The 12,989-nt window shown below is 46.7% G+C and overlaps 1 protein-coding gene across 5 annotated transcripts in view; it reads left to right on the top strand.

Annotated features, from left to right (window-relative positions):
- Positions 1–7,233: 7,233 nt before the first annotated feature.
- MTUS2 (microtubule associated scaffold protein 2) overlaps positions 7,234–12,989 on the top strand; it is a 314,225-nt gene continuing 308,469 nt past the window's right edge. For 2 of the 5 annotated variants that reach the window (XM_030042808.1, XM_030042807.1), the window contains exon 1: positions 7,358–7,572. The gene's annotated coding sequence lies outside the window, so the exon portion shown is untranslated. Of the gene's footprint in view, positions 7,254–7,321; positions 7,573–12,989 lie in introns of those variants that run through there. The other 3 variants (XM_030042804.1, XM_030042809.1, XM_030042806.1) reach the window with 3 other exon arrangements.

The following is a 12,989-nucleotide window of genomic DNA, read 5'->3' as shown; positions in this document are numbered from 1 at the left end:
GAAATCATCTTGGCTGCTTTGTCTGAGAGACTGAGCACCCAAGCATTATCCTCCATTTCTGTCCTTCACGCTGGATTGACTTGACTGATCTTGATTCATCTGAGGAAGATGATGTTGAATGTGGCTGTTCAGAAAGAGGCAGCGAAAATGCTCACAGTAAAAGATGTGTGCTGAGTGTTCATTGTCATGGATAAAACAGCCAAGACAGCGGACTGCCTGTGTCCCCCCCCAGGTGATGATCTGGACAATCCTGCTCCTGCCTCTTCACCCTCTACCTCATTTTACACTGTTTTTGTGTATGTAAGCTGTATTTCTTAAGTCCCTGACACATCCTCCTCTGTTTCATTAATTCTAAGGGAAAAACTGCTTCACTATCCAGTGAATTCAGTCACTTTACCAGCGAGGCCGAACACTTGACGTAACATTTTTGAGAGCATTCTTGGTGCTGCTTTTTAATAGTCACATCTTCCTCCTCCTCTCCCGCCTCCTCAGATGAATCAAGAGTCAATCAAGGTGAAGGATGGAGAACGCAGTAGTGAGGATGGTTGGTGGAGCAAGGGCTTGAATGATCAGTGGTGGATCTCCAAAGCGATGGACAGGGCCGTGACAGACAAAGGGGTGCTGCTGGGCTGCCAGAGGAGAGCTGGGTCCGTGCACTTCCCTAACTTAACTTTAACATGCTGTTAAATTTAGGTCCAGGTCCTTCTTCCCACCTGTGGTTTTCTGAACAGGGGTGTATCTCTGCTTTCTGCACAGGTGGTTCCCTTCTCCTTCCGCTGATTATACAGGACAACTCTGCTACACATGTCCTTTCTTTGGAGAAGCAACGTGGCTGGTGTGCAATGTTACCTTACGCAAGGGCCATTGCACTCCACAGTCTGCAGCCCCTTCTGCTGCGTCTGCTCCCTTATTTGTGGAAGTGCAACCGTTTGTTACATTGCCCAGGGACTGTTTTTCTAAAACCATGTTCTTGAAATTTTAAAAATTGCATCTCAGTTCCCTAAGCCAGCCGGCAGCGTGGGCTGTGAGTTTTAACAACCCAGGCTGTGGTTTCACAACCGATGTTAGGTGGAGCAGGGGCTCCCACGAGCCCTCCTTCCCCCTCACTCACTCCTTCCCACCCTGTTCCTTGTACAGCCCTCCAGCTGTGCACGCAGGGAGGAAGGGGAGCCACTGGGCAGGGAACATTTTCTGGGCGACCAGCTGCCTTTTACTAAGCAGAGCTGCATGATACAGCTGAATGAATCTGAACAGCTCTGGCAAAAGTTGAAGTCCTTCTCCTTTTCGCTCCATGTCCTTCTCTCCTTCTTTCCTGTTCCTGCTTTCCCCACCCCACCCCATGTACCAATGCCAGCACTCACTGAGCCCCTTCATGGGGCAGTTCAGTTTATTGACGTGGCAGAAAATGAACCCCCCAAAAAGACTGGCTGTGATGCCAAGGCAGCTCTCAGCCCGCTCGGCTGCTGGCTCAGAGGGTCTTGCCTCCTGCCCTCCAACCCCAGTGGTACGCTGCAGCCCTGTTGCTGATGCAGCTCAATATGCTAACTCAGGATAAAGTGAATCACTTGGATTTTGTTGTCGTGTTAGTTATTTGCAATGCTGGGGTGGCTCAGAGCTGCTCCAACTAGTGCTGGAGCCACTACAAGGAGAGCAGGACTGCAGTCCTGCTGTGCAATGACGGCTGGAGTGGTTTGAGCAGGGTTAGTGAAATGAATAGGCTTGGGTTTAACGTCAGAGCTTCTTGTTTTCCTGTTCTGAGCTCTGCCGATCTCTAAATCCCACCTCCTGGCAGAGGAGTTGGAGGGAGGTGGTTCTCCTGGGATGTGACCATCCTGTTGTCTTAGACACTGCTATTTGAATAGAAATTGTCCGGATTGAAGGACTGTCTGTTTTCTGTGGCTCAAAAGACACTAGAGGCAGGCCTGCAGATTGCTGGCTACATATATGCAGTTGCACATAAGTATATGTACGCATATATGTATGCAACTGCATAAATCCATGAGAATTCATAAAATGCAGAGAGTCACACTGTTCAGACTATCCCAACAGCTGAGTTTTCCTCAACTGTAATGTTTCCTCAATGCAAATTGGAAAAAAAATGAAAGAACTGTCTATATGTTACTTAAATACTGCAATCCTTTCTCATGGTGATTAGAAATTATGCATGCGAAGAGTCCCCTTCGTCCAAGCAAATGTGCTCAATTATATTTATTCAGATAGGAAGTTGATGTGTTGAGCAAGCTGCCATTTTTATCTGACCGCAATTACTCTTCTTCATGATTGGGATTCCTCAGGTCTCATGGGACGGATTTCTTCCATGGTGTCATTCACAGGAGCTCACATCAAACTGCTTTATCATCTGTCTGCAGTGTTTCACTGCTGTTATCAAGCAGTAACACAGCTCAGAGGCACAACTATTGTGATCCCATAAGACTTTGAATTTATGACTTAAAATAATCCAAGCCATTTGAAAAGACTATTTGAAGTCATCCTCACCACTTGGTTGTACTCTACTCAAAAATGAGCAGGTTATTGCTGTTAGCATGCCTAATGCAATATGTTTTTGCAGGATTTTCAGTCACTGGTAATTTGAGTGTACAATATAGTCCTCATAATTTGAATGAAAGAGCAATCGACTTCATAGATTAAGTTGATATTTTTCTGGCAAGACTGTTTGCTTTACATGATAGATTTTCCCTGGCTACAGCCTTTTATTTCTCATCAAATTAGCCAGCCAACATTCACAGATGAGAGAATAAATTGGTTTAGCTGTAATTTATATAGAGCTCCTCTACATCTTTACAGCACAGGTTTATTTGGGGGGTTCTGGCAAGCCAGTCTCTCCCCTGACGAGAAGACCAGCACTCACAGTCAAAGGCAGCTCCTTGGTGTTTATCGAGGCACAAGAGGTGTCCCACTTTAATTACACTGATAACAGCTTAAGTGACACCGTCACCCCTCGTGTTGATGCAATAAAAAAGAGCTTATGTTTTTACAGCTATTCAAGACCAGAAGATACCCTAAGTCAGTATCAGACAGCTTCATTCTGGGACAAATGTGTCAGCACTTGAGTTTTAGCTGGTGTAACTGAAATTTAAGGTGGCACTTACATAAAAATAGCTGATAGGACTATAGTAATTATCTAAATAAAAAAACCCCAAACCAAACCAAAACAAAAAACCCAGCAAAAAGTCATACTTTCAACTGCAATCATTTTGCTGATAAAATGTGTGTGGGCCAGACCTGGAAGGCTAAGGAAAATTTCCTTTTGGAGCTAGTAGCTTAGCATCTTACCCAGCCAGAGCTGGGCACAGGGCTGCGGGCAGACGGTCAGCTCTGGGCATCTGCACGTCTGTGCCCTCCGGCAGCAGCCCCCAGCCGTTCTCCCTGCCTGCAGCAGGCTCTGCCTGTCACCTACCCACTGACCTACCAGGGGCAGCCAGGCAGCCCTCAGCCTTTCCGTGTGCCCTCGGCAGTGCTCACGCTCTCGGCAATGCAACCCAGGAGCTGCTCTGTGGACCTTCCTTCATGCAGATCCGAGCTGCATCCTCCCTGGTACAAAACCTTTTAAAAATCTTCTGGATCTAATAGCCTTAATATGATGTTGCAGCTTTATTTAAGCAGGGGTGTGTGTGCTGTTTTTTATTCCCTGGCTTTCATTGTTCCCAGGTAATCTGCAAAGCTGAACGCCAATTGTGCCTCTTGCTTGTTTCTGCAGAGAAATAAGCCTTGTGCAGCCTTCGGGCATCACCAGCTTTGTATTTACTGCTAAGTAAACAGAGCCAGGAACTGCTCTCCGATCCCGAGGCCAAGAGACACAGGCTGGCTATATCCATCCTGCATAGTACTTGATCCTGGTCTCCCATCTGGTGCCCCTGTGGCCCTAAGACATTGGTATTAATGCGTAGATGTTTCCCTTCTATTTTTTTTTTTTTTTTAAATTTATGCTGTCTGAGCTAATGTAATAGCTGTGCTGCAGCCCACAAGAATGGTGTTTTATTGCATGAAACAGGGTTTGTGTTGCATGAATTGGTGTGGGGCAGGAGGGAAGTTTGTGGCTGCAAAACCTCTTGAGACAGAGCTGGAAGACTGTATAGGGTGAAGGGAACGGGAAGCAGTGTGGTCCCAGCGAGCAGGTCCCTCCTGCGTGCCACCCCCCAGGCTGTGCCCCGGCACTGTCTTGCTGTGCCAGGCTACATGGCATCGGCCAAGACTGTGCCTTGGAGCACGCTAACAATTAAGCAGTGTGGATGGTCCCACCGTGTCCATCAGTGCAAACACAGCCACTGAGATGTCCCGGCGTTTGTTTAAACACACGGGATGAAGCCTGGATGCACAGCAAAAGGTGCCTCTGCTGTGCCAACCATGCATGATGCCCTTATGACAGGGAGGGAAGACTTGGGGGGGGGTCTCCGGGTCAACCACGGCCAAGGCATGGGGTTGCTCCGTTCCCCAGTTCCATCAGGGCCATATCCAGTCCTGCGTGCTCACAGGCAGGCTGTCCCTGCTCTGGGCCGTGGGTTCCTCCCTGCTTTCTATTTCCAGGTCTATGCGTGAGGCTATTCTGCCACCTCTCTGTAGCTGCAGCAGCTTGTTCCTAAACACATCAACAAAGTGGTTTTGGCTTGAAACTGCGCTTGAAACTGCTCTGCCTACCTTTATAAAAGCCATCCACTGCTTCAGTTTCTCATCATTTTCTTTTACTCTTTACAGCGTAAACAACAATTTTTTGTTATCCCTTCTGTTTGTTGGAGTCGCATAAGAAATCTTTCGCTGTACATTTGTATGGGCTACAGATCTCTCTTCCAAATGTTGGAGAAAAACAAGTTTATGTGAATTATCTACAGCAGATAATTTCACTTCTGCACAGAATCTAAAAATAAAGTGGAGCCCACATTCTACAGCTAAGTAGCTTTTAATTAGGTGCGATAATAGCATGAATTATCTTTTAGAATGCAATAGCTCCGTGATCAGAAGTCAAGTGCTGGGAGTGATAATTGTTTGCAAAAATGTTCTATTGAGGGAAGAAACTCTATGCTGGCATGTATTTACTTTTTTTCATGCATAGGTCTTGTCAGGCTGATTAATATTTTGCGTGAATTTGGGCTTTCTCAGTTAGTGTTCCTGTTTTAATACAGCCAGTGGGTCCTCTCAAATACTAATGTAAAAAGAGGGCAGTGAAAGCCTGTAAGTCCCCATCATCGACAGTTTCTTGGTGATACCTTTGGACAATACAAATGGCACTGCTGCTTTCTGAAGATTAATGGCTGAGGTGCTGGGTGGTTTCGTTCACTTCCTCGGGATCCCCTCTCCTTCTTTTAAATGTGGATAAGCTCAGGGTTTGAACATAAATAATATTCTGAATTGTGAACCGAGGTGTGGCCACGTCTCCTGTCCTGCCCGCTCTGCTGGGGGCTGGAAAGCTCTGGTAGAGCTGGCAGGGGGGTGGGGGTCCATGCCGTAAACCACCGCAGCTAAACCTGCCACTGCCTGTCTCGTCAGGGTCCTCCTTTGTGCCAGCCGGAGGGATGCTCTCAGCGCCTTCACCAGCTAAAACGCTTGATCTTCATTGTCTCTGTAACTCAAGCGTAGCATTTAGTCCAGCGTGGTGGGGCTGGGGGTGGGGAACAGAGCTTTTTTCAGCCGGGAAGACAAACCTTAAAGAAAGGTCCTTTAAGGATAAGAGACTCACTTATGGTGCCACAGGGATGGTACTTGGCACTTGAGACTGCAGACAGATGCGAGCACAGTGTGTTTGAGCCCAGGCAGAAATAAGGAAGTTATTGCGTGCCTGGGAAATAAGGATATATCCTGTGACAGTGACTGTCCTGCCGTATGAGGCTGTGACATGGCACCGGGTAAGGGAAGTCCTTCCACAGTGCTATACTGGATCCCAGCTGCCAAAGGGCTGGGCTGGAGCTGGGGTGCAGACCATGGGTGTTTTCTGCCAGACTCCCGGACACTGGCCATCTCATGCCCCTCTGCGTCGGTCCTGAGCTCCTGGCTCTTCTCCTGGTGCCTCCGGGTATCGGTCCTGAGCTCCTGGCTCTTCTCCTGGTGCCTCCGGGTATCGGTCCTGAGCTCCTGGCTCTTCTCCTGGTGCCTCCGGGTATCGGTCCTGAGCTGCTGGCTCTTCTCCTGGTGCCTCCGGGTATCGGTCCTGAGCTCCTGGCTCTTCTCCTGGTGCCTCCGGGTATCGGTCCTGAGCTCCTGGCTCTTCTCCTGGTGCCTCCGGGTATCGGTCCTGAGCTCCTGGCTCTTCTCCTGGTGCCTCCGGGTATCGGTCCTGAGCTCCTGGCTCTTCTCCTGGTGCCTCCGGGCATGGTTGCAGGGGCTCCCAGGCAGGAGGATGCCGTGTGGCATCTGGCCGGCCTTGCGAAGCGGGAACCCCTTCACCACCCCCTCCTGAACAGACAGACCTTCATGCATTTGCCCAGAGGACTTTGTAAAAATTAATTGAGTTGCCCAGCATTAGACACAGATCATAAAACTCCCATCTGATCTCGTGCCCGCTGTCGATTTTAACGGCCGGTCGAAACAATGAGCGCTGGCTTGTTGGGAATATTAACGATGTGCACAGAGATAGCTGTAACACAGGCTGTACGTGTAGATAAGACTTTAAACGTGCAATAAAGAGCCTCTGCCTATATCACAAAGCTTGCTCTCCTAACGGGACTAAAACCCCTGGGCGAGAGTTTAAGCAAAAGCGACAGAGATTACCGTTTGAGTTACACGTTCTGCTGAAAAGCAAATCTGCGTGTCTGCCTCTTTGTTTACTTATTTTCTTATTTTTAAAGCGAAAGAGAAATGGACTCGGGGAGAGCGGGAGAGCGGCCGGGGAAGGAAGAGAAATCCTTGCCACCACCAAGCCCCGCTTCTGCCTGATGTCACCCGAGGCACCATCCCTTATTTCCTTGCAGGGGCGTTAATTCCCATTTCCCCAGGAAAACCGGGCAGCGACAGCAGCGTCCCGCGCGGGCACTCCCCGAGAGCTTGGTCCCGACTCTCCCTATCGCCGTTTACTATCGTGACACCTCCGTTTTTCCCGCCAGGTCCCTCCTTCGGGTGCGTGAGGCGGGGCGGTCCAGCAGGGGGCGCTGCGGTGAGGCGAGGCGGGCGCTGCTGGGCGGCTGCGCCCCCGCCGCTATATAAGCGCGGCCACGCGCCCCCGCCGCCGTCGTTCTGTTCCGCCGGCGGGAAGAGGGAGGGAGGGAGGGAGGGAGGGATGGGGGGGGAACGTACCACCGGGGCAGGTGAGCACCGCGTATCCGCTGTGGGCGGGCAGCGTGGGCGGGCGGCCTGGGCTCCCCTCCGCTCCCCCTCCCCTCCGCCGAGGTGGGGTTGCCCCTTCTCTGGGCTGCTACCGAGCTGGGGGGGGTGTGTGTGAAGGCACGACGCGTTCGGGCGGTGAGGGGGCGAAGCGAGCCCAGTTCAGTTCAGGTGGATAGGATGCGTTATCTAAATGGATTCAGCCAAAAGTTTTGGGGACGCTCGTGAACGGACTGGCTCAAGCGGGCGTTGCTCCCTGCGCAGCGCCGAGGTCGAAATTTGCCCGGTTTATGCCCAGCAGCAGTGAGTTACCGGTGGGACGGTGCCGGGGGGGGGGGGGGGCGGAGCGGGAGTTAAACGACATCTCGTTATTTTTCTTAAGAATGACGACAGCTAAAGCAGCTACTGCGAATTATAAGCCGGTGTTTTGGTATGAGAGATAATAAATCCGTGGAAGGTAGGGCAGCGGGTCCAGATAAACCACTTCTGCTTGAAGAGCTGTTCATCTAGGCTGGTTGTTTCCAACTCTGTGTAGGTCAGCCTGGGTACCTTTTCCCTCCTCCTCGCTTCATCTCCCTTTGCTACCTTTGCCTCTGCTTTTTTCTCCCCGGTCCCCATCACTGCATCCCGAAGGTAACAGCGGTGCTGAGGGGCTTGTGCCCTGTGCCTCAGCCTTCGCACCGGCCTGTGCTCCCTACGGGCACCCCTGTTAGGGAGCCGGTGATCCCTGAGCACTCTAAACGTGGAAGAAGCCAGCCAGCAGGAGCCTTGACATTTATCATTGCATTAAAACTGTCAAAGATCAAAAAATGAATAAATATTTTTCAGCAAGCCAAGCATTAGAAATATTTACTGATATTAAGGCATCGTTAGCAAAATAATTAAATGTCAAGTGTTTGCATACAGGTTAACTTTGCAATGGATGACTGCATTAAGGAGGCACTTGGCAGCAGTTGTGCTGGATATAACGTGATGCATAAATGCCTTGTTTTGGCTTGTGTGATTTCATGCAGGAATTGTTTTATGCTCTCTACATTCAGTGTTGTGTTTGGGTTTTATTGCTTCTCAGCCCCAATTTCAAGCAGGGTTGTGGGCTTTTCTAGATCTCCTGCTGCATGAACTCTTTACCAGGCTGCCCTTTTCCAATGCAATTAAATATACCCGGCTTCTTGTCTCCTATCTCTGCAATCTGTTGTAGAGAGCACTACAGACTGTGCTGCAGGAGAGTGGTAGCAGTGAGCTACATGTATGCAAATGAGGCTTAACTTCTCATTCTACTTTATTTATCATCACCTTAATTTCTGTGGAATAAGGTCCTATTTTAAGGTACAATAGGGGGATTCTGCAAGTGATCCTTTGAGTAATGCACTGTGAGTTTGGAAATGCAGTGGGTGTTTGGAAATCGCTACCTGAGGTGAGGGAGGGTTTGAGAAAAACCTTTGCAAGGCTGTGTCCATGTGGTTTATTTGAAGTAGCTTTTGATATGGTACCATGTCTTTAAGGACAGAGGTAGGTATTTGGCTACTGATCTAACAAATGTCAGCTGTAGGTTTGGGTCAGATAAGTAGTTTTTCATTTCTTTACGGCAAAGCTGCTTCTATGGGAAAGTTTTCTAGGGTGTTGTCTGTGACTGTAACAAACAAGAAAGCAGCTTAAAACTCCTGGTCTAAATTTCTGGAGAGTGTATTTCTGTGCAAAACACATTTATGGTATAGTAAGCAGTGCTAGATATTTAGAAGATAGTGGGGAGAGGACAGCTAGCAGCACATCTGCTGCAGAAGTGCAGTTCTCCACATCTGTAAAGCACAACAGCACATCAGAGGCTGTGCAGGGAACTCCATAACCAGTGAGAAATAGTCCTCCCTCTTAAGTTTGGAAAAACAAGACTTCCAGCTTCCAGTGTGCATCCTCTATTTCCTAAGTTCATGCAGGAAGCATCAGAAATCAGCATAGGACAGAAAACTGCAGCCAGAATTGCGGGCTCCAGTGAAATGTGCTCTCTCCAGAGTCTCATACAGTGGTAGATGAAGTGAAGCACAATACAGTAGAGACTCATACACAGTGGTTGGTTTAATATTTGATTGAATGCTTTGGAGGAGAAAAGATCTAGGCATAATAATGGACATTTCAGCAAATACCTTTACTGATATGCCAGCAACAAGCAGTGCCAGAGGATCTCTTCCTCTCCACCCCTGGCTGGATGGTGAGGTTTGCTAAAAAGACTACTGAGGCACAGCTGATTTAGCAAATGCTTTCCCTACACAAATATTGCATTTTATCGTAAGTTATTTATAATTACACTGGCCTGGTTTAAATGCAACTTTTACTGAACATTCTGCAGTCAGTTTTGTTAAAGAAGTCTGAAGTAGCTGGAGTGGAAATAAAGTAGCAAAGAGCAGCAAGTGCTTGATGGTTTGGTTTGTACCTTAGCTTGCTATTGCAAACTCAAACCCATTGAAACAATCTTTCTTCAGGAAAATAATAACGATGGATTTTTGTATAACTTATTCTGGCACTATCGTAATATAAATAGCATCCTTGTCAGCCTGGGAACACTGTCACTTGCTGTTGCTGGGCATGCATTTGATGCTTCGCTTGCCGAAAACCTTCTTTGTTTATTCTGTCCATTGCCATTATATGGTATCAACTTGCTATTCTGGATTTTCCAGTGGGGAACTGGGAAGAGGATAAGGTCCAATACTTCACCCAAGGTCACCAGAAAGATCTCCAGAGTACAGCCAAATGCTGTAACCACCTGACAGGGTCCCCAGTCATTGGTTTCATGAGAAAGACCTACTTAGCAAGGGTTTGTAGGGTGAGAAGCAAGAGGGGAAATGATTAGCTGTTATGAATTGCTGTAACTACACAACCAAGTGATTTATACCAATTAAAGCTCTGTCCCATGTTACTCTGTTGTAATATAGAACCAGGTTAGTATTTTGCAGCCAAAAGGCATATCTGTAAAACATTCAAAATATCTGAAAAATAGGTCTTCAGTACAAGAAAGGGCTGTTTAAGAGACTTTATTTGAGCAGTCACCTTAGTAATTTCTTTGAGGAATTCTATTTTCTTTTTCAATTAAGTGGCTACAGAGCTGGCAGTCAGGCAAACAGGTTCAAAGCTCCTGGGATAGTGAATCTTCATGTTTCAGGGCAGGAACTGTTTTCTGCTCAAGCAAAAGTTATTGCTGCTTTTGTGGCATAGTGTGGCACAGCATGTAGTCCTGCACAGAAAGTGGTGCACTGGCTGGAAGGTAAGGAGATCCAAGTTATGTTCCTGTATAATTGTGGTAAAGTTAGTTTAAGACTGTGCCAACAACTGGGAGGAGTATGCTGGCCCACTCTTGCAGAGCATTTGGGGACTGTGGATGGAGAAGTCCGTTTTGTTCCCGCGGAGGCATCCACATCAAAAGTCTCTGCAAATGACTTAATCCTCAGAAGCAGCTGGTGTAGCAGCAGTTCCCAGGCTTTTGCTGTTAGTGACATCACTTGCAGATCAGTGATTTTATGCAATCCTCAAAACTAGCAAAAGCATCAGCTGAAAAAATTCCTTGGATTCCCCTCCCAGCCTGCAATCATGACTTCATTTAGATGATGGTGTAATACAGGTTGCTGCTCCTTATGTGAGCCTGAGGGCTATTCTGCCCAGAGATAAACTTCTTTGAAGCAGCTATTGCATGGGATGCAGAGCTGGAAGGAAGGCATAACTTGTTCTTCTTTGCACAGCTGTGAGTTTCACTTCATGGGCATAATCACCAAACGCAGGAGAATGACTTCCCTTTGAAATCATAGTTAAAAAGTAAACAAGCATCTAAAACACATGCTGGGCTAATTAGTTTCTCTATTAAGTTTTACTTTTTGAATTTTACCTATTTGATAGCTTATCCTAAATGAGTTGGCTTCCGTGTTGATTATCCCCACAGGGCACTCTATGTTATGGCAAAATGTTAAGGCTGCCAAAGAGCCAGTCTGGCAGGCAAGGGTAGCTTGAACAGAGATGCTCCAATAGTGCTTTCACCCTCTGGCATGTGTTGTCTCTGCCAAGTTTTGCATGGGGCGCGTGGAACAGCAACCCCTTAAGCCACCTGAGATTTTTTTCAGTCCAAGGTGGTCTTCATAATAATTCTCAAGTTTATACTGCCAGAAAAATTCAGAGGGACTGGATGACTCCCAAGTAATGTATTTCTGTGCTACAGGGTATGTTAGTCTTACTGAAAAAGAATTAGATTGTGATGGGGGAAAAATAAAGCTTTGTATTAAGCATTTCCAAGCTTGATGCAATTTGTTCATGCCAGAATGCTGGGAGGAATCATGATGTGCTATGCACAGAGAAAGCTGGCAGGATGCTGGGTGCAGATAAGGCATTCAGAAGTAAATTGCATTTGAGTGTGCTCGGCAGAGCTGTGCTCTCAGGATGAATGTATTCCTTCTGGTCTACAAGACCATCAGGTTTTTAGGTTCTTCTCTTGCTATTATGACAAAAGGTTGTTTAGCTATTGGTGTGGTATAATAGTGAGGCTTTAAAATGGGAAAACCAGTAAAACAATCTCTGGAAGCAACCTACATGAGCCTTGGTGAAATCAAATGGCTGCATGCACAAGACCAGAAATGTTACGGAGATCAAGAGCAAGTGCTTAGGAAAGGGTTGCTGTATCATGGTCACAATCTGGATACACTGTTTGGGGTTTAATGCTATGAGAATCAAAACAAATATTCAGCATGGGCACTAAAATTGGGCTGTTTCTTCAATGTGTTAAATGGTTGAAAGGCTAGGAGAATAGATAGGAAATCTGAGATCTACATGAAAAGAGTGCTTTTCTTCCCTTTTTCAGATCTTAAACTAAAAAAAAAACTTTAAAAGAGCAGTTGAAAAGAATGGAAAACTTTCTTTAAATGTAGTTTGTAAGCTGGAAGGAAATGAGTAAGTTTCTAAAACAAAACCAGCCTGGGTAAAGTGCTAATCTTGATATGACAGCAGCTTGATCAAATTACCAGCTAGGACTTCCTGAAACATCTGTATCTACCCATCCTTGATATTGCTAGAGCATGCCCCAAATACATGAGTTAAGTGGCTTACAGAAACAATTAATTTTTTTGTCAATACATGTATTTTCTTAAATAACATGTGTATGCATAAATGTGTCATGTAAAATTGTGTGCATTACCATCAGAATTATTTACAGTAATAATTTAAGAAGACAAGGGACTCGGAGACTCTGCCAAATGAGCTTGTGTTTTTCATTGATGAAAGCCCAAGTGTCAGAGTGGCTCACAGCCATCTGATCCACGCAGCAAAGTTCAGGGCCAGGTCCACAGCCTTTATTCATATGAGTAATCCTTTAATGTCAACAGAGCCAATGAGATGCTGATGCTGAAGAAAGGAAAGCCCTCAGGCTTCGTTAGGAAGATACAAGCTTTGCCCTTCACTGAGGACCGGGTGGGAAGGTGGACAAAGGTTGCTTTATTTCACCTTTCTGTATCTTGAGGCCTCGGGCGAAGTGAGAGCTGAGTCACTGTCCCTATAAGCTATGTCAGTTTTAAGGTTAAACTGATTAGAGTGGAAAACATAACACTGACTCTGACAGACTCACAATGTTAATTTTTAGCTGCTCAGCACTTAAAAAAAAAAAAAATCAAATCATGGAAAAACTGCCCTGTTTGATTGTTCCTATTACATAATAGCAATGTCTTTGGGATTTGAGAGATGTCATGAGCAACATG

This window comes from Aquila chrysaetos, chromosome 19, assembly GCF_900496995.4.
Source record: "Aquila chrysaetos chrysaetos chromosome 19, bAquChr1.4, whole genome shotgun sequence".
NCBI classification, from domain to species: Eukaryota; Metazoa; Chordata; class Aves; order Accipitriformes; family Accipitridae; genus Aquila; species Aquila chrysaetos.
Note: the sequence above shows the minus strand (reverse complement) of the source record. Positions and strands in the feature narration are given on the sequence as shown.